General features: G+C 42.2%; 2 long non-coding RNA genes across 7 annotated transcripts in view; one reads left to right on the top strand and one right to left on the bottom strand.

The window, feature by feature from the left end:
• Nucleotides 1–2,149, top strand: part of LOC102549042 (uncharacterized) — a 96,744-nt gene extending 94,595 nt beyond the window's left edge. For both annotated transcript variants that reach the window (XR_010063002.1, XR_005499017.2), the window contains one exon: nt 1,512–2,149. This is a non-coding gene — a long non-coding RNA (uncharacterized LOC102549042). The remainder of the gene's footprint in view (nt 1–1,511) is intronic.
• LOC102548815 (uncharacterized) overlaps nt 1–21,320 on the bottom strand; it is a 56,640-nt gene that overhangs the window by 21,458 nt on the left and 13,862 nt on the right. Inside the window, exons 2-3 of one of the 5 annotated variants that reach the window (XR_005499013.2) lie at nt 13,612–13,685; nt 11,242–11,320 (exon numbers count right to left, since the gene is read on the bottom strand). The exons of 3 other annotated variants lie outside the window; for them this stretch is intronic. This is a non-coding gene — a long non-coding RNA (uncharacterized LOC102548815). The remainder of the gene's footprint in view (nt 1–11,241; nt 11,321–13,611; nt 13,686–21,320) is intronic. One more of the 5 variants, XR_005499015.2, reaches the window with a different exon arrangement.

Here is a 21,320-nt window from a genome sequence, read left to right as displayed (position 1 = left end):
TCTGAGAGGAGGGAAACTCAGTTGGGAAAATTTCTTCATAAGATTAGGCTGCAGGCTATTTTCCTAATTAGTGTTTGACTCGGGAGGGCCCAACACATTGTGGGTGGAGACATTCCTGGGTTGGTGCTCCTGAGCAAACCCTGAGAAAGCCAGTAAGCAGCACCTCTCTATGGCATCTACATCAGCTCCTGCCTCTAGGTTCCAGCCCTTTGATTTCTTGTCCTGAATTCTTTCCTGTCTGAGTTGTATTAAGTCACCAGGTTTCAGCCCCGCACCAGAAATCTTTCAAAAGGAAAATGATGGACCTAAGAAATCAGGGATTTCAGCAAGGCCTGCTCTCCGAGTCCAAGGCAGAGATCCAGGAAGTTAGTATCTGTCCTCATATGTAACTAAGAATTGAGGAGATGGATCAGTAGAGACAGGGAAATAGAGGCAGGGCTCAGTATGTGACATGGAGAAACAACACAAGAAAGCAGAAAACACTATAGTGGCTTTCTGCTCTGGGAGCACAGGTCATTTGCAACTGAGCCTGAATTCCAGGCAGAAAGGGTGGTACCGTAGGTGCAGAGCAGTCTTGTTCTGAGATAGAAGACATTTTCTTTTTATGGGTAAAGGAAGTTGCAGAGGGATTGGAAGGAGGCCAGTGATCTGATCAGAAAAGAGACTCACAAGTAGGACATTAGTGAGGGCCCTGGTAATAGACCTTTTTTCCTTCAGTGTCTTGTTAGCTGTCAGCTGCTGACTAACAGTGGATGTCACTGTATGCCTGCTCAATGCTCTGACAAGAGGAACCAAGCTCCTCAGAGTGGCAGCCTGGCAACTATCAACCCTGTGGAGCACAGCATTACTCTTGGCAAGGACATAGACAATATAGGATTTTCTGTTTTGTTTTGATTTTTGTTTTGTTTTGTTTTGTTTTTGTTTTTAAAGCCCCTCCCCCAGTCTGTCTTCAACATAGGCATCCTGAAACCTTTCTCATAGCATTTGAACCCAAAATTATATTGAAAGCGAAGTATGCAAGGACAGAGATTTTTGTCTGCCTTTAACGGTTTTCTGAACTTGCACACAATGAGGTCTTTATTAATAATTTAATCAATAATTGTTAGCTAAACATACAGTTGGACGGGTGGATGAATAAATGGTCATTTTTATGGTGATTCACTTCCAGCTCTGTGGGAGGTAGCACCCTCAATCCGAAGCAACAAACATAGGAAACTCCATAGCTAATGACTGTCCAGCTTAGTGCCCCAGAACCTGTGGTAAAAAGCAATGTGTTCAGCATAGATGCCTCTCAAGTGTACACACAGACGATTCAGATAAAATCTATCTCCTCCAAGGACTCAGGGCAATGTTGCTTGATGAGCAAATCTATTTCCATTGAGAGAAGCACTAACTCCCAAATCACTGTGCTGCACAGAGGCCTCATTTTGGAAGTAAGGGAAGGACTCTGCAAATCGATTAAAACCTAATGTATACTTGGCTATTTGTGGGTTCCTGTCTTCCTTCCCCAGGAGTGGTGCATTTCCAAATTCATCTGAGCACTTTCGGCTGTGCACTCGACTTGGCAGATCCCATACAGTCAGAAAGCTCAAACTCTTGACATGAGATAAAAGTGATTCTGATCTGAATTCCTCCCTGCAGTGACATTTCTCAACGTCATCAATCAATCCAGCTCCAGAGAGTGGGCAGGGAAAGCTTTGGGCAGAGATCTCCAATGGTCCACGATGAGAAATGTGTCTGGGGACCAAGATATTTTCTTTGTGTTCTTGGTTTGTTATTTTTTTTATATCAAAGCAATGCATTATCTGGTTTAAAAAATAAAATAAAGGTAAAGGTGGTTGTTGTGAAAGGCTGTGAGCACAATGTGTCCCTCTTATATCTGGGAGACCAGCATCTTTTTGAACCCCTTTGTCCTCTCTTTTCCTTGCCCTGTGTGACAGGATCCTGCATAAGCACTCCACTTGAGAAGACGTGTACTGACCCTCACATAAAAAATAAAGATTTAGTTCACCTACCCGTTTCCTCCTCTCCGTATGCTATTTTTAGTTCCCTCGATGATTATATTGTTTTGAAAATCTTATGACCCTTTTCAAATCTGCATAAAAGTTAGAGAACTGTACCTGCAACACCCGTTTTCTTAGCACTTAGATTCTGCAATTAACATTCTGTTGCACTTGCTTTATCTCACGTCTGCCCATTCATCTGTGTCTCCAGCCAGCCACCAATCCATCTTATTTTTGGCCAGGTTTCAAAGTGAGCTGCAGACACTGGTATACTTCATCGCTACATCCCAGCATGCAGCATCAATTCCAGGTTCAGTCTTCTCTTAGAGTACTTTTTTTTCTCACTTTCTCCATGTGAAGTGAATTTATAGAAAATTAAATGAACGAACCCTAATTCTCCATAAGACTTGGCAAATTCATGTTCCTGTGAATCATAGAAGCTACAGTGGCCCTGAATGCTTCCCTCGCTTTCCCATCCTATCCCATTAGCAAAGATCTGTTCAGAGATTTCTGTAGAAGATTAGTTTTCGTGCTCTATAACCCATACAAAAGAAACCCATAGATAGCACAAGTAGCGATTTAGAAAAGGTTCTTTGTTCCCCCGTGCAGCTTGTATTATTTTTTATGATCATTTATGACATTACGTCTCTCAGTAGCCTATCCTGAATCTTTTCTTCTAATTGGTAGACTCCAGGTCTGTCTTCCTTTGGTTATCACCAATAAAGCTTCTATCAACATGACTGTACAAGTAAGGCAGATCTGAGAGTTTCTCCAGGGTAAATATATGGAAGTGGAATTGTTATGGATATTTAGTTTCAGGCAAGAAACTCAGAACTGGGGAAGAGATATGTCTTGGTGGCTGAGTGCATTGGTATACAAGTATCAGGATCTGAGTTCAAATTCCCAGAACCCACTTAGAAGCTGAACATGACTGTGAATACCTGTAACCTCAATATTGGGAAAGCAAAGACTAAGGTCCTAGGAGCTTGGTCAGCCATGCTTAGCCAAATCAGCAAGCTAAAGGGTCAGTGAGAGACTTGTCTCAAAGGAATAAATGGGTGGAGAGCCACAGAGAAAGACATTTGATAGCCTTCTCTAGCATCTACATGTGTGTACATACACATATGCATACATAACACACACACACACACTCATACACACATTTCTTGAGCATGGCCAAAAGCATACAGAAGCCCAAATAATAAATAAATTAATTAATTAATACTATATTTTCACTTTGTTTCATTAAGTGTTTGAAGATTTTAGTTGTGTATTTTCCCCATATTTGCCCATTCTCAAAGATATATACGTATGTAGCATTATAGACTTGTGTCTATACTAATGAACAATAGTTTCACATGTTGACATCTGTAAATGTGGTGTATGTGCATGTCTGCATGCATACATTGGCATATGTGTGTTTATGCATGTATGTGCAAGTATGTATGTGTACTATTGTGTGTGAGCACACACATGTATAGAAGTGTCTGATCAAAATGTTTTATTGACACTAAGGATTGAATCTAATCTGTCATTACATCTCAGCAAACATGTTACTGCTGAGTTACAAGGCCATACCTCCTGATCCTTCCCAAACATTTCAGCCAAGGGGGAACCAAACACTCAAACATACGAGCCTATGGGAACTACTCTCTTTCAAACCACCACACAGGATGTCTGCACACTACCACAGATTTGTCGCAGTACTGAGTGTGGAATCCAGGGCATCTTATGTGCTAAGCAAACACTCTATCAGCTGAGCTATTCACAGCCAGGATATTTATTTAAAAGACAATTAGAAACTGTAATAGGAGGCTAGAAAAAGATGGCATAGCAGTTAAAATCATGTACTATTTTTACACAACATCCCATTTAGGTTCTCATATGTAGCAGCTCAGAACTGTCTGTAAGTCCACTACTGGGGATCAGATACATTCTTCTGGCCTCTTCAAGCAGATGCACTCATGTCACATATATGTACACACATACATATGTAATTAAAATGGAATAAATTGGTTTGTTTAAAAGACTGAGAGTGCCAGCAAGATGGCTCAGCAGGGTTAAGGTACTTGTTACGTAAGGCTTGCTGCGGGGGTTGAATTTCCAGAGACAAGTATGATTTTAATAGTTTATAGTGTCAAGTTAACTGTTAACTAAACATCAGACTATAGTTACTTGGAAATAGAGTCTTAAGCAATTTTAAAGATCACATTGCCCTATGGGCATGTGTTTGTCTTAAGTTAATTGATATGGGAAGATTTTGTCCACTGTATGCAGCACCATTCCCTGGCAATCTTGAACTATGTGAGAGTTGAGAAACTGAGCTGAGCACAAGCCAATGATTCCTACATCTCTGTCTGCTCTTGATAGTAGCTATGACGCAACTGTCTGCTTTAAATTGCTGTCTTGGCTTCCCTGCAATAATGGACTGTAACCTGGAATTCAGAGCAGAAATAAAACATTTCTCTCTCAAGATGCTTTTTGTCAGGGTATTTAATCACAGCAACAGAAATGTACCTTTGACAGCACAGGATGTCAAAGGGTGAATAAGAGCATGAACTCACTCCACACAGTCGTCCTCTGACCTCTGCAGGTGTGCCCTGGCACATACACACCCCTGTCACAAACTGCGCACATGCACACACACACGCACACACACACACACACACACACACACACACACACACCAATAAATTATTAAAATATCAGTAAGATGTTGTAATGATAATTCCCCCATCTGCTTACTTTTCTGGTCTTTTGTTACACTTTCCTGTGTGTTGTTGTCTCCCTTCCACAGCGCTCTATGATTCTGTTTCAGTGTGAAGCAGCCACTCGTCCCTGCTGTCTTTCTTGATATCTGCTATGGCCAGGAACTTTAGTTCCCTGACTTCTGGTTGTTTTTTGTTTTTGTTTTTCCCTCTACTGGAACCCATCAAAAAATACTTTCGTGTATTTTTCCTTCCTTCTTTTCTTCTTTCCTTTCATTCCTCCCTTCTTTCCCTCTTCTTACCATCTCAGTTTGGAGGGTACTTTTTCATAATTTTGCCTCTTTCCCCTAATGCTGAGGATGGAACCCAGGACTCAAGTGCTCTCCCTCTGAGCTAAATCCTCAACCCTTTTCCTCTCTTAAACATTGTAATTATACTTGATTGCTTGTTCCAGCTCGTGGAAAGCTGTCCTCTGGGCGTGATGTGGTCATAGCCCACTTGAACTCAGCAAAACTGTAATTGCTGAGAGGGCCCACTTATATTCCATCAAAGAAAGAGGGGTTCAAATAGGCCCTGCCCACCTCCATGTCCTGAGATTATATAAGCAATTGACAGCTGCTGGAAGACTTTCTTCAGTGATTCAACTGCTCCAGTGTAAGCCCAAATAAACTCACTGTTTCACTGAGCTGGACTAGGGTGGGAATTTTTTTTTTTTTGGTCTTTCTGTGGGATGAACTTGTTAACATCTCTCTAAGAAAGGTTAGGACAACCAACATAGCTCTTTACCTTCACTTTCTAGACGAGCTTATTCATGTTGTCATTTGTGTGTGTGTGTGTGTGTGTGTGTGTGTGTGTGTGTGTGTGTGTGTGGTATATGTACCTGTGTATGTGGGTATATGTATTTGTGTACAAACATGCTGTGGCCAAAGAAGGATGTAAGGTGTCCTGTTCCATCATTATTTACTGTATTCTCTTAGTGTCTGTTAGTGAATCTGGAACTAAAAGGGTAGCATCAAGCTCCTGCTATCCTCCTATCTTGTCCTGCCCCTGCACCTAGTAATGGAATTGAGTTGAGGAGATGAGGGAGGTACAGTCATGAACCCGGGAAACAGACTCAGAAGACCACCATCGAGGTGCAGATCTACTGTATTGTGCACTGAACAACAAACATTATTTTGTATAGCCACTGGACCAATGGGAAATCAATACAAGCTCTGTACTAGCCAACCATTTCACTGGCATTATGGGGAGATGCCAGGCTGCTGACACCCAAGAGGACTTCTGTCAAGGTGGGGAAAGCAGCCACTGCCCCGTTCTAGTTCCATTCTGAGGTTCCATGAGTTTCCTAGGAACCTATATTTTGTGTCATGAGGTATGCCAATGGCTATGGGCACTCTTAGTGTTATGGTAGTATGGAAGCCTCCCTCACCATCCACTGGGCACCCCACAGGCATGCATGTAGTCATACCAATCTTTTTCCATGAATGCTGAGGATTTGAACTCTGTTTCTCATGCATTCACGGCAAGCGCTCTTACTCACCAAGCCATCTCTTCAGCCCTCATGCTCCTACTCTAAAGTTTTCTATGCAAAACACTTCATTATCATACACTGTACCTTATTAGTACATGCTATTTCAATGCAGCTTATCTTTAAGTATTATAAGATCCAAGATTACCCCATGCTTAGTCTTGACCAGCCTGATTGGCTTGAGAGATGTCATGGATCAGTGAAGCCCATTCCTAGTGTCTCTAGACAGCTTCTGTGTGGAACAACAAATGGAGTAGCACTATCCAAGAAGTAGGGTCCTGAATAAAGCAAAGGTAGGAGGAAGAAATCCTTGAATGTTTTCTTTGTTTTCTAACTATGCTAAGATGAATAGCTTCACTCTCTAGGTCCTCATGCTACTGTGATGTTTGCCTCAGGCCCAGAGCATGGAACAAGAGAGCCATTAACTAAAACCTACAAGGCCATGAGAAATAATAAGTCTCTTCTCTTTTTTACTAATGATTTTATTTATATTACATTTCAAATGTTGTCCCCCTTTCCTGGTCCCCACCCTGTGAACCTCCTCTCCTCCTCCCCTTAGCTTCTAAGAGGGTGCTTCACCACCCACCTATTTACTCTCACCTTACCCTTCTAACATTTCCCTTCTCTGGTGCACCAAGCCTCCATAGCACCAAGCACATCTCCTCCTACTGAGGCCAGACAAAGCAGTAGCCATGGACCAGCCCATGTATGCTCTTTGGTTGGTAGCTTAGTCTCTGAGAGCTCTGAGGGGTCTGGTTAGTCCCCTTCAGCTCCTTCAGTCTTTCCCCGAAGTCTGAGAGAGAGGACTCTGAGCTCATTCCAATGGTTGGCATGGTAAGTATCTGAATCTCTCTCAGTCAGGTTCTAGTAGAACCTCTCAGTGGACAGTCATGTCAGGCTCCTGTCTGCTAACACAACATGGTATCAGCAATAGTGCCAGAGTTTGGTGCCTGTGCACGGGATGGACCCCAAGTCCGGGCAGTCTAGGATGGCCTTTCTTTTGGTCTCTGCTCCAATTTTGTCCCTGTACTTCCTTTAGACAGGAACAATTATGGGTCAAATTTTTGAGATGTGTGGGTGGCCTCTCCCTCACCTGGGGGCCATGTCTATCTACTGGGGGTAGTCTCTTCAGTTTTCATCTCCCTATTGGATGGGCATTTCAGCTACTGGGTCCTGGGAACCTCTCATATCCCTAATACACAGAATTTAATAAGAGAGAAAGTGGGAGATAACCTAGAACATATTGGCACAGGGGAAATTTTTCTGAAAAGATAACCAATGGCTCAGGTTCTAAGATCAACAATTAACAAATGGGTCCTCATGAAACTTCAAAGCTTCTGTAAGGCAAAGGACACTGTCAATAAGACAAAATGGCAACCTACATATTGGGAAAAGATCTTCACTAACCCTACATTCAATAGAGGGTTAATATCCAAAACAAACAAAGAACTCAAGAAGTTAGACTCTTGAAAATCAAATAACCCAGTTAAAAATGGGGTACAGAACTAAACAGAGAATTCTCAACTGAGGAATCTCGAATGGCCAATAAACACTTAAAGAAATGTTCAACATCTTTAGTCATCAGGGAAATGCAAATCAAAACAACCCTGAGATTCCACATTACACCAATCAGAATAGTTAAGATAAAAAAAATCTCAGGTGACAGCAGATGCTGGCAAGGATGTGGAGAAAGAACACTTCTCCATTGCTGGTAGTATTGCAAACGGATACAACCACTTTGGATATTAATCTGGTTGGGTTTTTGGCTCCTCAAAAAATGGAAATAGTTCTACCTGAAGACCCAGATATACCACTCCTGGGAATATACCCAAAAGATGTTCCACCATATCACAAGAACTTGTGCTCCACTCTGTTCATAACAGCCTTATTTGTAATAGCCAGAAGCTGGAAACCACTTAGCTGTTCCTCATCTGAAGAATAGATACAGAAAATGTAGTTCATTTACACATTGGAATAATACTCAGCTATTAAAAACAAGGAAAGTGGATGGAACTTGAGAATATCATCCTGAGTAAGGTAACCCAGACTCAAAAGGACATGCATAGTATGTACTCACTGATAAGTGGATATTTGCCAAAAAGTTGACAACAAATGCTGGTGAGGATGTGGAGAAAGCAGAACATTCCTTCACTGTTGGTGGAATTGCAACTCTGAACATCAGTCTGGAGGTTCCCCAGAAAAATTGGACATAGGTCTACCTGAAGACCCAGTTATACCACTACTGGGCATATATCCAAAAGATGCTCTAACATATAACAAGAACACATACTCCACATAGCAGCCTTATCTATAGTAGCCAGAAGCTGCAAAGAACCCAGATGCCATTCAACAGAGGAATGGATACAGAAAATGTGTTACATTTACACAATGGAGTACTGCTCAGTTTTAAAAAGCAATGACTTCATGAAATTCATAGGCAAATGGATAGAACTAGAAAATATCATCTTGAGTGAGGTAACCCAATCACAGAAAAGCACACATGGTATGCACTCACTGATAAGTGGATATAAGCCCAAATGCTCTGATTACCCAAGATACAATCCACAGACCACATGAAGCTCAAGAAGAATGATGACCAAAGTGTAGATACTTCAATCCTTCCTAGAAGGGGGAACAAAAATATTAATAGGGGGAGATGCGAAGACAAAGTTTGGAGCAGAGACTGAAGGAATGACCATTCAGAGACTGCCCCTCCTGGTGATACAGCCCATATACATAGTCACTAAACCCAGTCACTATTGTGGATGCTAAGAGGTACATGTTGACAGGAGCCTGATATAGCTGTTTCCTGAGAGGCTCTGCCAGAGCCTGACAAATACAGAGGTGGACTATGGCAGCCAACCATTGAACTGAGAATGGGGTCCCCATTGGAGGAGTTAGAGAAAGGATTGAAGGAGCTGAAGGGGTTTACAACCCCATAAGAACAACAATACCAAGCAACTAGAGCTCCCAGGGACTAAACTACCATCCCAAGAGTACACATGGTCTGACCCATGGCTCCAGCTGCATATGTAGAGAGGGTAGCCTTGTTGGGCACAATGGGAGGAGAAGCCCTTGGTCCTACCAAGGCCTGACCCCCGAGTGTAGGAGAATGTCAGGACAGGGAGGTAGGAAGGGGTGAGTGGATAGGTGGGAGCCACCCTCATAGAAGAAGGGGCAGGGGGATGGCATAGAGGAGTTATAGATGGGAAACCTGAAAGGGAGATAACATTTTAAATGTAAATAAACTAAAAAGTATTCAATAAATTAAAAAAAGTCAAAAAAAAGTATTTCTCCAGACCTCAGGGAACTCCCAAAGACTGAGCCTCCAACCAGGAGGAGGAGCCCCCCAGACACATACATAGCAGAGGTCTGGCTGGTCTGGCCTCAGTGGTGATGCTCCTAATCCTTGAATGACTTGAGGCCCCAGGGAAGGAGGAAGTCTTGTGGGGGAGAAGCACCCTCTCAAAAGGTGAAGGGAATGGGATAAGGAACTGTGGAAGGGGTGACTGAGGGGGTACAATGATTGGAATGTAAATAAATAATTAATTTTAAAAAGAATTACCCACCCCCAAAAAAAGTTTGTAATGACAATGACATGCCAAGAAAATGGAAATTCTCAGCCCTCTGTTCTGTCTCTGGGTGCTTACACTCTCTCCACCCCCTCTTCTTTGATGTTCCCTGAGCTTTAGATCTGGTGCTAAAAGTTTAGTGTTGTCACCAGAGTTTTTGATCTTAGCCATTCTACCTTGGTGTGAGGTAGAATCTCAGGGTTGTTTTGATTTGCATTTCCCTGATGACTAAGGATGTTGAACATTTCTTTAGGTATTTCTCAGCCATTCAATATTCATCAGTTGAGAATTCTTTGTTTAGCTCTGTAGCCCGTTTTTTAATAGGATTATTTGATTCTCTGGAGTCTAACTTCTTAAGCTCTTTGTAGATATTAGCCCTCTATTGGATGTAGGATTTGTAAAAACCTTTTCCCAATCTGTTGGTTACAGTTTTCTCCTATTGACAGTGTCATTTGCTTTAAGAGAAAAGACTGAAGGAGCTTAAGGGGTTTGCAACCCCATAGGAAGAACAACAATATCAACCAACCAGACTCTATCAGAGCTCCCAGGGACTAAACCGCCAACCAATGAGTACACATGGAGGGAACCATGACTCCAGCTGCATATGGAGCAGAGGATGGCATTGTCCAGCCACAATAGGAGGAAAAGCCCTTGGTCCTGTGAAGGCTCATTTCCCCAGTGTAGGGAATGCCAGACCGTTGGGTTTGGAGTGAGTAGGTAGGAGCAGGAGCATCTTCATAGAAGCAGGGGGAGGGGGAGGGGAATGGGAGAGCGGGAAAGGGGGTTAACATTTGAAATGTAAACACATAAAATATCCAAGAAAAATAAAATTAAAAAAGCAACCATATACATAAAATAAAGTAAAATAAGTTTAGTGCTGAACACTTAATCTCTTAATTTCAGCACCTAGAACAGCTTTGAGCCTACATTTACTATATCATTCACTGCAAGAGAAGCTTCTGTGGTTAAAGCTGACAGGAGCGTCAGGAATATGTCTGTAGGTATATACTAAATATTTAGAAAGCAGTTTGGGGCCCCTTCGATTCAGCTAGATAACAGTAGTGAGTTCTTGGTGGGTCCTTTGAATCTAAAACATAGGTCCTTGGCTCTTCTGAATCTTCTGAGTTCTCTCTCTCTCTCTCTCTCTCTCTCTCTCTCTCTCTCTCTCTCTCTGTGTGTGTGTGTGTGTGTGTGTGTGTGTGTGTGTGTGTGTGTGTGTGTGTGTCTGTGTGTTAGGAACCAAACCCAAGGCTTTGTGCATGCTTGTGTTAGAAATAATCTGGCAGTAAATGGTCAAAGGTATCTGGAAGCCAGTGTAGGTTCAGATGAAAATGATTGAAAACCCCAGACCCTCTACACCCAAACTCTACAGAGCTATGCTGTCTGGAGCTAGAAGTTTAGAGTAGAAAATTATTAATAGCCAAGCTTACCTGCAAGATCTTATACCTGGTAATCTTCAGCAGGAGCCATGGCTTTGTTGAAAAAGTACAACAGAGGGGAATATAAGATCTAGATAATATGAAGAAAAAAGAAGAGAGGCAACGTGTGCCTTGGGCTTAAGCTCATTCTCTGGTCTCCATCTTCATGGCTGACTATCTAAGGTGACACTGGACTTTCTAAAATCATAGGGTAAACTGTTTTGCTTTGGCTACTCAAGAGTCTCTGGCTCTTTACTATGACCCAGGAAAGTGTCCTGCCATTGAACTACATCCTGACCCCTTTTTGTCCTTTTGGCTTTTATTCTAGATGATTGTGCTAGCTTGGACTGCCATATTCCCATTCCATCTCATCATTGGTGTTTGGTTTACTAAGAGAAGTCCTTCAATTTCCCAGTTATAATGCTCCAGGAGTCATGTCTTCTCTACTTTTAAAACATGATTATCTTGATTGCCTCTCTTCTCTGGTGATGTGTGTTCTCTCTGTGTGTTTTAGTATTTTCTCTCATGCTGCTAACATTTTCCATGTTTATTGAACTGACCAGAGCCTGAACAGGGTAGGGAAGATGGTATTTGCCAGTTTTAGGAAGCTGTCCATCTTTCAGTCTTTCTAGGTATGATTACCATGTGAAATGATGTCAGAACCCTATACTCCATGGACTTCAGCACCTCTCACACCATGTACTTCACTTACAAGATCTTGGAAAAAAAGCCACCTTGGGTTTTGATAGACAAAATTTTGTTTTAACCAGTGTTCTCCTTTTGTGGTTGTCAGTATCTGGGGCAGATACTGTCAAGCTATGGAAATAGCTTAAGGGGTTCCCCAGATTTCCAAGGACCTCTACCCAAGCCAAACTGAGGACAGTGGCATCAGTGCCGAAAAGGATTTCAGAATTGGCGGGTATAAGTCAGAATTAAGGTTTAATAAAGGTATTTTAACAGATGCTTAAGCAGGATTAAGGGGAAGAGGGGCTCTCAGAAAAAAAAGGCACATTTGAGAACTCAGACATTTCTTATCTAAGATGATTCTCATTCTATGCTGCCTTTACATTTTTACTACAATCCTATATCCCACTGTAGTGGGGTTCAAAGTTGTTGTATTCAAAGGGTAGGTCACGTATGTAAAGAAGATTGATCACCTTGTGGTCCTAAAAGGTACGGGCAGAGACAACAGCTGATAGTATATAGATTTAGTGTAAACAGAGTTGAAGGGAAAGAGATGAGACCCTGCCCAAAGTCATATAACTTTAGGCCTGAAACCTGGTTAATGGTAACATTACCAGAAAATATCTCTGTATGAAAGAACTGTTAACTCGGTCTATAGCCTTTATAGCAGATGTTAAGTATGCTATAACTCTTAACTGGGAAAAGGCTTAATTGGACTTCTGTTTGAGAGTCTGATCCCTCTTCCTGTACCCATAAAGTTTCCTCTCTTTCTATCCTGTCCCAGGATGAGTAGACAGGATGGTGGCTACAAGATCTGTTTCTGGTCACTCTTAGGGACTTGGAGCTTAGATCCTAATTAAATGTCCCCTATGTTCCCCAGCCTTCTCTCTTCTTTCCTTTCTTCCTTTCTTTCCTTCCTCCTTCCTTTCTTCCTCCTCCCCTCTTCCTCCTCCTTCTTCTTGGCAGGGCCTGAGTATCTTTCTATGTACAGCAGGCTAAGCTCTAAGAATTTAGATTTGTGAAGGACCTGCTGCCTCCATGTCTGTGTTCAGCCGTAACCCATAAACTATCTTGGGCAAAAAAAGTTTGTCTTTCAAAATTTAGTAATAATTTTATGTGCAATCTGCCTCTTCTCCCCCCTCTTCTTCCCCTCCCCCTCTCTTCTCCCTTCTTCTTCTCTATCATTTCTCCCCCTGCCCTTCCCCTCTCCATCCCCCTCCTCCCTTCCCCCTCTCAATACTTCAGTCTCCTACCTATTTTCCTCCCTTCTCCCCTCCCATTCACTCTCCCCTTTCCACTTTTCCTCTTCCCCTCCCTTTCCTGCACCTCCCTCCCCCTCCTTGTCCCCATCCCCTCCTCCCTCCCCTCCTCTATGCTTCTCATATCCCCCTTTCCCTCTTTTGTTGCTGTTCATTCCCCTTTGAACAGATAGCATTTGCTTTACGAGCCCAAAGTGAAGACCCAGTTATATTTTCCTACCTAGAAATCAGAGCTACTGAGGTATGGCCAGGATAACTCATTAAATAAAATAAATAAATAAATAAAAAAGCAAAGCAAAGCAAAACAAACCAAACAAAAAGCATCCTGAAATCTGTAATGTTATCACTATTGAAATTCTAGGTATCTCTGATACATATCCAATGTTCCCAGTTTATATAAACAAATATATATGTATGTCAAAATGTCTTTTAAAATTACCTTTTAGCTGGAGTGTAGCTCAGGGGTAGAGCACTTGTCTAGCACATGTCAAGTCTGGGGTTTTGTCCGCAGCACTGCAAAAAATAAATGATTGACTTTCCCCTGGGGCTGGTATGGTTATTAGCATGCCTTTCTCTTCTGCAGGGAAAAACAGCTGTTCATGGAGCGGCTTCTGCTCCACTCTGGCTACCAGGAAATGCTGTGTTAAAATTAGCGCATAATTATAGAAATGAACCCAACTCCTCAACTCTGACTCTACTTCTAAATACATCTCCCCTTTCAGCTCACAAGTGAAGAGCATTTGTGTACATATGTCATGTAGATACAAATACATCTTTAGCTAATGCGATCTTTTAAAAAAAATAAGTTGACTAAAAGTTAGAGATGAATAGCATGGCCTTGCACACTTGATCTCTTGCTGGGCTAGACAAAGAGAATTTTAGGGTATGGACCCAAGTCCACTCTCTGTCTACAGCACAATTCAAGCAACACGTGAGCTGGTTGGCACCCTGGAGACTATTTCCTTGACATTCAGCAGATTTCTGGTGGGCTGTTGAGATGGCATTTGCTGCCAAGCCTGACAACCTGAGTCCAATCTGTGGGAACCACATGGTGAAAGGAGAAAATCAACCCTTGAAATTGTTCTCATGGGCCTCCATATGTGCACCCCCCCACACACACACAAATATTGAAATAAATGAAATTTCCAAAATAAGAGTAAATCAAAAGAAGCCCTCTGCTAGAATGTCAACACCAGTGAAGACGAGCCAGGCTTAGAAAAGTCACATGAGGAAGAAAGTGGCCTTTTTGACTATTGGAGAGGGACGTTCTGGTATACCCTGCTGATCTTGAACATGGCCTGCTACATAGAATGGCCATTGACTTTGCTGCTCAGGGACCACAGCTGAGAACCACAGAGAAGAGACCACTTCTCATAAAAAAAGGTGAGAGTCAAATATTCGGTTTCCTTAACAGAAGATTCAGTTAAAGTCTTTTTAGCTAGTTTGGTTCTTGCTGTTTGTTTCATTTTGCCTTTTACATTTATGTTTACCAAAGCACAGTTTTGGTGAGACTCTTGGTATAGAAAATGAGTCACACTGAAAGTACTGATTGACATGTAATATGGATGTACTGGAGAGTGATGTGATCTCATAGGAGAGAGAGGGATAAATTCTGAGCTTCCAAAGGCTAGACTGACAGGAGAGGAAAGAGGGCCTTCAAGGCATGGGGGGAAGAAGTCAGATGGTCACATGTTGTCAGGACTTGTGGACATTGTCCTGACTACTGTACCACATTCTAATGCACGGGTACAGTTCCCCTGAGGCAGGAAAAGTTTGAGCCTGAGGCCAGTTTGGGTTACCTAGCATGTTCTAGACTAGCCAACGAAATCCTCAACAGAAACAAATAAATAAATGGCAAAGAGTATCTCGGAGCGGAGTATCCCGGAGCTAAAGGCTTCCCGTTGTGCTCCCACTGGGACTGCAACCCTGGAGGGATCCTGAGTTGATGTGAAGGGGCACTGCAGGTCTCCTTCAGGCCAAAGCTGCTGCTTCCAGGTTTTTGAAAACTTGGGCTTCCTGGCTATGGAGGTAGAGTTTGGGATGAGAGCTTCAAGTTTTTATTCTCTCTCTCTCTCTCTCTCTCTCTCTCTCTCTCTCTCTCTCTCTCTCTCTCTCTTTCTCTCTCTCTCTCTCTCTCACACATACACACACATATATATATGACATGGACATATATGATATATATTGGATATGGCTATATCTATATATAAATATTTAGAGTTATAGATAGATATAGATATAGATGATATAGATATAGATATAGATATAGATATAGATGTATACTGAGTATTTGTCCTATGTAAGACAATCTATGTATAATCTCCTGGGTTATATAGTGAGACCAAAGAGAGGGAGAGTATTTAAGGAAGGAAGGAAGGAAGAAACAAACAAACAAAGAAGGAAAATAGAAATAGAATGGGGAGAGATGGGGAAAGGGAGCTATACTTTTGGATGAGAAAGATTGCTCAGCTGTTAGGATAACTTGCTCCCCTTACATTGGAATCAACTGATTTCAGTTCCCAGTTCCCAGGGTGGGAAGTTTACAACCACTTGTAACTCCAGAATCTGGGAATCTGATGCCTCTGACCTCCAAGGACACCGGTACTCACATACACTTAGCCACACAGAGACAAACACGCATGATAAAACTAAATTCCTTTTTTAAAAACACATGATTTGATTTTATACAGCATGAAGGTGGTGTTGTGTTTTGGAATAGATTCTTGGGGTTGGGTTTTTTTGTTCACTTAAGCTCTTTATACTTATGTAAAAGGGTATCCACATTTCCCTTCCTCTCTAAAAACACTGGTCCCTGCCCTATATAACTATGGTAATTACACTTTAGATGTTACCAAAAGCCCATCGTGTTGGCCACATTTACTGAAGACATTTTTGTCTTTCTTACAATTTCTGCAAATTTTTGATAGGATGACTTCCTCTCCCTGAGATTTCCCAGGTAGCCTTTGATGCCTCTTCCCATACCACTGCCCACACAGATGTTTTTAGGAGCTTTCTCACCATGAATTCTGTTATGACTTGAATATAAGGTGATCCTTAAGAGGCCCATGCTTTGAAGGTCCCTGCAACAGTGAGTTCAGTCTTTGGGGGATCCATCATCTGATGCTGTTATTGAAAGGCAGTAGATGGTGGGTTCTGGTGGAGGAAGTATGTCACCAAGGCTGAGCCTATGAAGGGAATCTCGTTCTGGACCTCTCTTGGTGCTTTTGGCATTCTGGCTGCTCTGTTTTCAGCCATATCCTTCAGCCATAATTCCCAGACTCACTGCAAGCCTGTTAACAATGAAGCCAACCCACCACGGACATCACTGAGACAAAATGAGTCCTTTCACCTTTCAGGTTATGTCAAGAATATGACACAGTGACCCAGTTAGCTCACCTAACCTTTGCCACTTCATTTTTATCTAAATATTTGCAGAGCATCTTAAAATAGCATCTCTGTAGTGTCAAGGTTGTCTCTGTACTTTCACACCACAGACACCCCCCAGCTTCCACTTCGCTCTTCTACCACATCTAAGAGAATGTCATTTTCTATGTATTCAAGCTAGAATTGACATGCTATCCTTGTTTATATTTTTCCTGCCCTGAAAACAAATGTCTACTAGCCTGAAAGTCCTTTCATGTTGTTTTTGGTTTCCTGTCTATTCAGATTTCCAACCTAGTCTTGAAGGCACCTATATTTCTCTAACCTAATTGTAACTTTACTAAGGCTCTGCCCCATGTATCCCTGTATGTGTCTCTGGGTCATCATAGTTCTCCAGTTTACTCTCTTCAAAAGTCAAGACGAGTTTGCTTGCTGTTGACTTTTTAAATATATTTTATACTTGGGGCCCAAATCCTCACAGGATCACAACTCACCTGTCCAATCTATCTTGTCTTATTATTTTATATCAATTATTTGTTATTCTTTTTATTTGTATATACGTGCTTAATGGTGGGTACTCATAGGGGCCAGAAGAGGGCTTTGGATTCCTTGGATCTGGACTTAGAGGAAGTAGAGAGCTGCTTGATGTAGGTGCTGGGAATTGCAAGAACAGCTAGTGCTCTTCATCACTGAGCCATCTCTCCAGAACCCTCACGCTACTCTTGGCTGAGCCTATTAAAATGTGTGTTGAACCAAAAAGAAAAGTCAGAATGAATTTAGGATCTTTTAGCACATAGTAGGTACTTCTATGAGTCCTGCTCCACCTGCCAACCCAACAGACTGGATGGAGCTGCACTTGGCACCTTTATCCTAAGTTCCTGAAAGTCTGCCTCTTTGCTACATCTTCAAAATGCAGTAGCACAGATAGGGGTGAGAAGCAAGGCTGTCCAGAATACACCGGAGCAGAGAGCCACAGAGCTCACCTGCCTGGCTTCAGAGACACTGATAGGAATCTGCAGGTGATTGGCATGCTTTCAAAGGGGGTCTAGGTGTTTGTTTCACTTTGTTTATGGGAGTACTTATGAGTTTGGGGAGTTGCAAATAAGACTGCTGGGAAAACAAGACATATTGTTACTTAAAACGAAGATCCATTCTTTTTTTTTTTTTCGGAGCTGGGGACCGAACCCAGGCGAAGATCCATTCTTAAGATCAGGAAAGGTGAGTCACGGGTAGAGGGCTCATGTCTTACTTACATGGAGGTGACACCTGGGCTTCGGTTTCTCAGCTGTTGAGTCACATCTGCGCAGTAGCTTCTTGTTCTGGGATTTCACCTGCCCTGAGGGCTCACCTGAGCTTAAGCCCTTCCAGGTGTAAGATCTCACTTATTCTGACCTTTCACTTGTTGAGACTTCCCTGAGACTCAACTGCTGTGAGTTTTCACCTGTGGGAGTACCCCACCGTGCCAAGATGGTCCCAGAGCCAAAGTCTCGCCATGAGTTGTTACCACCTGTGTCAGGATGCTGCCTTCTGACGCTGGGCTTCTCGTGACTCCATAGAGATAACGCCTTCTCCTAGTCTTCCACAGTTGTAGGAGTGACAGACTCCAGCACTGTAATTGATTTGGGAAATTTGAGTAGTACTGATATTTTTTGGTTCTCAGGTTTCAGTGTTTGCTACAATGTTTCAGAATCCCTTAACTTTCAATTGATCATTCTTCCCACCAGAATTAAAAAGATTGCTCTTATGTAATAAGGAAAAGTACTATATCCTTGAAACTATGGAGGTCCTCTCTCTTTTTTTAACATATTTTCTGATAGTCTTTGCTAATGTATCAATATGACCATGTGCACCTTGGGATTTGTTTATAAATTTGGAATTATTCGATGGTAGAATATGGATTTGAGCATTTTTCCATAGGCCTGTGTGGAAAGCTTGGTCCCTAGCTTATGGCATTGCTTTAGAAGGAAACTGCATTGTGGGCAGGTCCTGAAGGACCTCCATCTCTGGAGAGGGGTCTTCTGGGGGCTCGGTCTTGTTCTGGCTCCTTCCTATCTTTTTCTCTCCATCCTGGTTGCCAAGAAATGAACAGCTTTTCAACTCTGCCCCTTTGGCCAAGGTCTTCTGTCTCATCATAGGAGCAAACTAACGCAGTAAGCTGATGATGGGCAGCAATCACTGCTTGTAGGAACCCAAGGAGGCTTTCTTCTCTGAGACTGTTCCGATAGTTGTCCAAATTAAATACGCATGACTAGGATATACATCTATGGTTTCCTTAGTGACAAGAGGAAAAATAATATGTGGTCATAGAAAAAAAGGTGATTATTACATGGCAAATGTTGCCTTTGAAAGAATTATAACCTTAATTGTTCTGTAATGTAATTGGTGGTCTGTTTCATTTGGTCCTATTTTCGTTTAATATAAGTTAAGGAAAATGTGAAATTTCTCTTACCATCTTTGATAGTTTCTCATGTGAAAATTTCTAAGAAAAAGGTTCAAATTTCCTTCTTTCTTTTTTAATTGTGGGTTTTTGTGTGCTTTTGTGCATGTGAGCTTAATGCCCAGAGAAAACAACAGAGGCCAGGAAGCTGGCGTTAAAGGCCACTTTCAGCAACTGGACTGAGGTCCCCTTGTTTGTGAGTTGTGTCCTCAGCAATATGGACTGTTAACTTCCAGGCCAGCGCTTCCTCATCCAACCCACACCTTTTGTTTTTATTAAGACAAAGTTCTAAGTTTAAAGTGTTAGTAGATTCTTTATCCTCCTGCCAAGGATATGAGGGTCCACTTTACACATTGTCATGGGCATGCAGAATATTCAGATTTTACTCATTTTCAGTTTTAAAAGCAGAACCTTTTCTGAAGAATGGGTTTGTCATCATGTGTGTGTGTGTGTGTGTGTGTGTGTGTGTGTGTGTGTGTGTATGTGTGTGTGTGTGATATTTTGTCCATGAACCATCATTTGGACTCTGGGTTCACCAACTTGACTTGTTTATTATGAAGGGGTTTTTTTTGTTTTTGTTTTTTTTTTTTTTTTTTTTGTAAAACATGGAGATTGGAACTAGAAAAATGGCTCTGTAGATAAGAGCACTCGCTGCTTTAGCAGAGGATTCAATTTCTGTTCCCAGGAGCCACAACTAACTGTAACTCCAGTTCCTAGGGCTCTGATGCCCTCCCTGGCTTCTGCAGATGCAAATACTGCATGTAAATGGTATACTTATATACATGCAGGCAAACACTCAGACACGCAAAATAAATCTTTGAAAAATTACAAAGGTCAGACATTCAGGGTTAAGCTCAGAACACTCCTGGGTAAATAGGGAGGACTAGTCACTAGGCTGGCAACTAGGAGAAAGAAACAACTCTCTGTCTCCTCTGGGGTCTCATTTTTCAGTAGCAGTTGGGTTATAGAGAGAGCACAGCCTATTTTTCTCTTCATTGTTCATAGTATACACACACACACACACACACACACACACACACACCACACCACACACACACACACACACACACACACACACACACAAAGAAGTCAGGAGAAGCCACAGCAGGCTACCCATCATCCCAAGATGGCTTCTCACAGGTTTCTCTAGAGGGTACCCAATACTCAGCACCAGATTCATAACAAGAGGGTTTCCTAGTAACTGCTCCCATGCCCACCCAGCCCTGGACAGATTTTATCTGAAAAAATCATGAGGAAATATTAGCTGATTGACCTGAAAGCAGACACCAGTGCCATCCAACACTGCTGATGCTCTCCCCTGACTTCTAGTACACTGAGGGAATTGCACTGTGACGAGACTCCCCATCCTCTCAGGGACATAGTATGCAATCAGAAGAAATGCGCAATTGAAGAAAATGATGCTTCCCCTTAGCAATCCTCTTGCCCTCCCCAAGCAACTATATGGTTGCCAGGGGCTGAGCTATCTTTGGCAGCTCCCCAGGGTAGAAGAGAAGCCAGGCGCCTCTAAGTTTACTGTTTGAATTATTCATGTGTTATTAATAGCAGCAGAGATAATGATAGGAAGGTAGTAATCATGACACCATGACAGAGGACCATCCCAAGAGAAGGAGGAAGAGTAAGGCAAGGCAGCTAAGTGATGTGCTGAGTCATACCTCCTGCACTCTTTTCCACAGAGGGGTTCAAGGGCAGGACACTAGAGTCTACCTCTGGATGATCCCTTCCCACGGCTCAAGCTCTGTGTCCTCTGGGAATTTTCTGTCACAGCATAGTGACAATAGTAAAGCCAGAAAAACTAATTCCAATCAGATCCTCCTCTATTCAGGAGATGACCTTGCCTAAACCTTCACCATATGTCAGGTAGACAAGGATTAAGAATGGGTTAGAAGCTTGAGCTTCAGTGAGGATTAAATGAGCCAGTGAGTTGAGCTGAGGGTCTGGAGACAGTCAGTGCCCAGCAATAGCAGAGAGGTGAATCTGACTTTGTACCTGTGAAATCCCTTGCTGCTGGTCAAACTAAACATTACTAGCTTTGAATGGGTCTAGTCTTCACCAAAGTCAAGGCTACCTTATCAAATCTTTTGTGCTCTTATTGAAAGATGTTTTTAATAAGATGATTCTAGATGTGTCTCTTTCTAAGCACATGGGCCTTTCTATTGATTTCCAAATTATTATTTTCTGATTTGTCATGAACTTCCGTCTTTTGCTTCAACCTGATAGGCAAGGAGTCAGCATCAGACATCTGGGGAGACCTTCTAATTTCTGAAAGGTGTAGAAGAAGAGTTTTGAATGCTACATTGCCCATGCTTCTC

This window comes from Rattus norvegicus, chromosome 1 (assembly GCF_036323735.1).
Source record: "Rattus norvegicus strain BN/NHsdMcwi chromosome 1, GRCr8, whole genome shotgun sequence".
Classification (NCBI taxonomy): domain Eukaryota; kingdom Metazoa; phylum Chordata; class Mammalia; order Rodentia; family Muridae; genus Rattus; species Rattus norvegicus.
The sequence above is the reverse complement of the archived record's forward strand: the minus strand, read 5'-3'. Positions and strand labels throughout refer to the sequence as shown.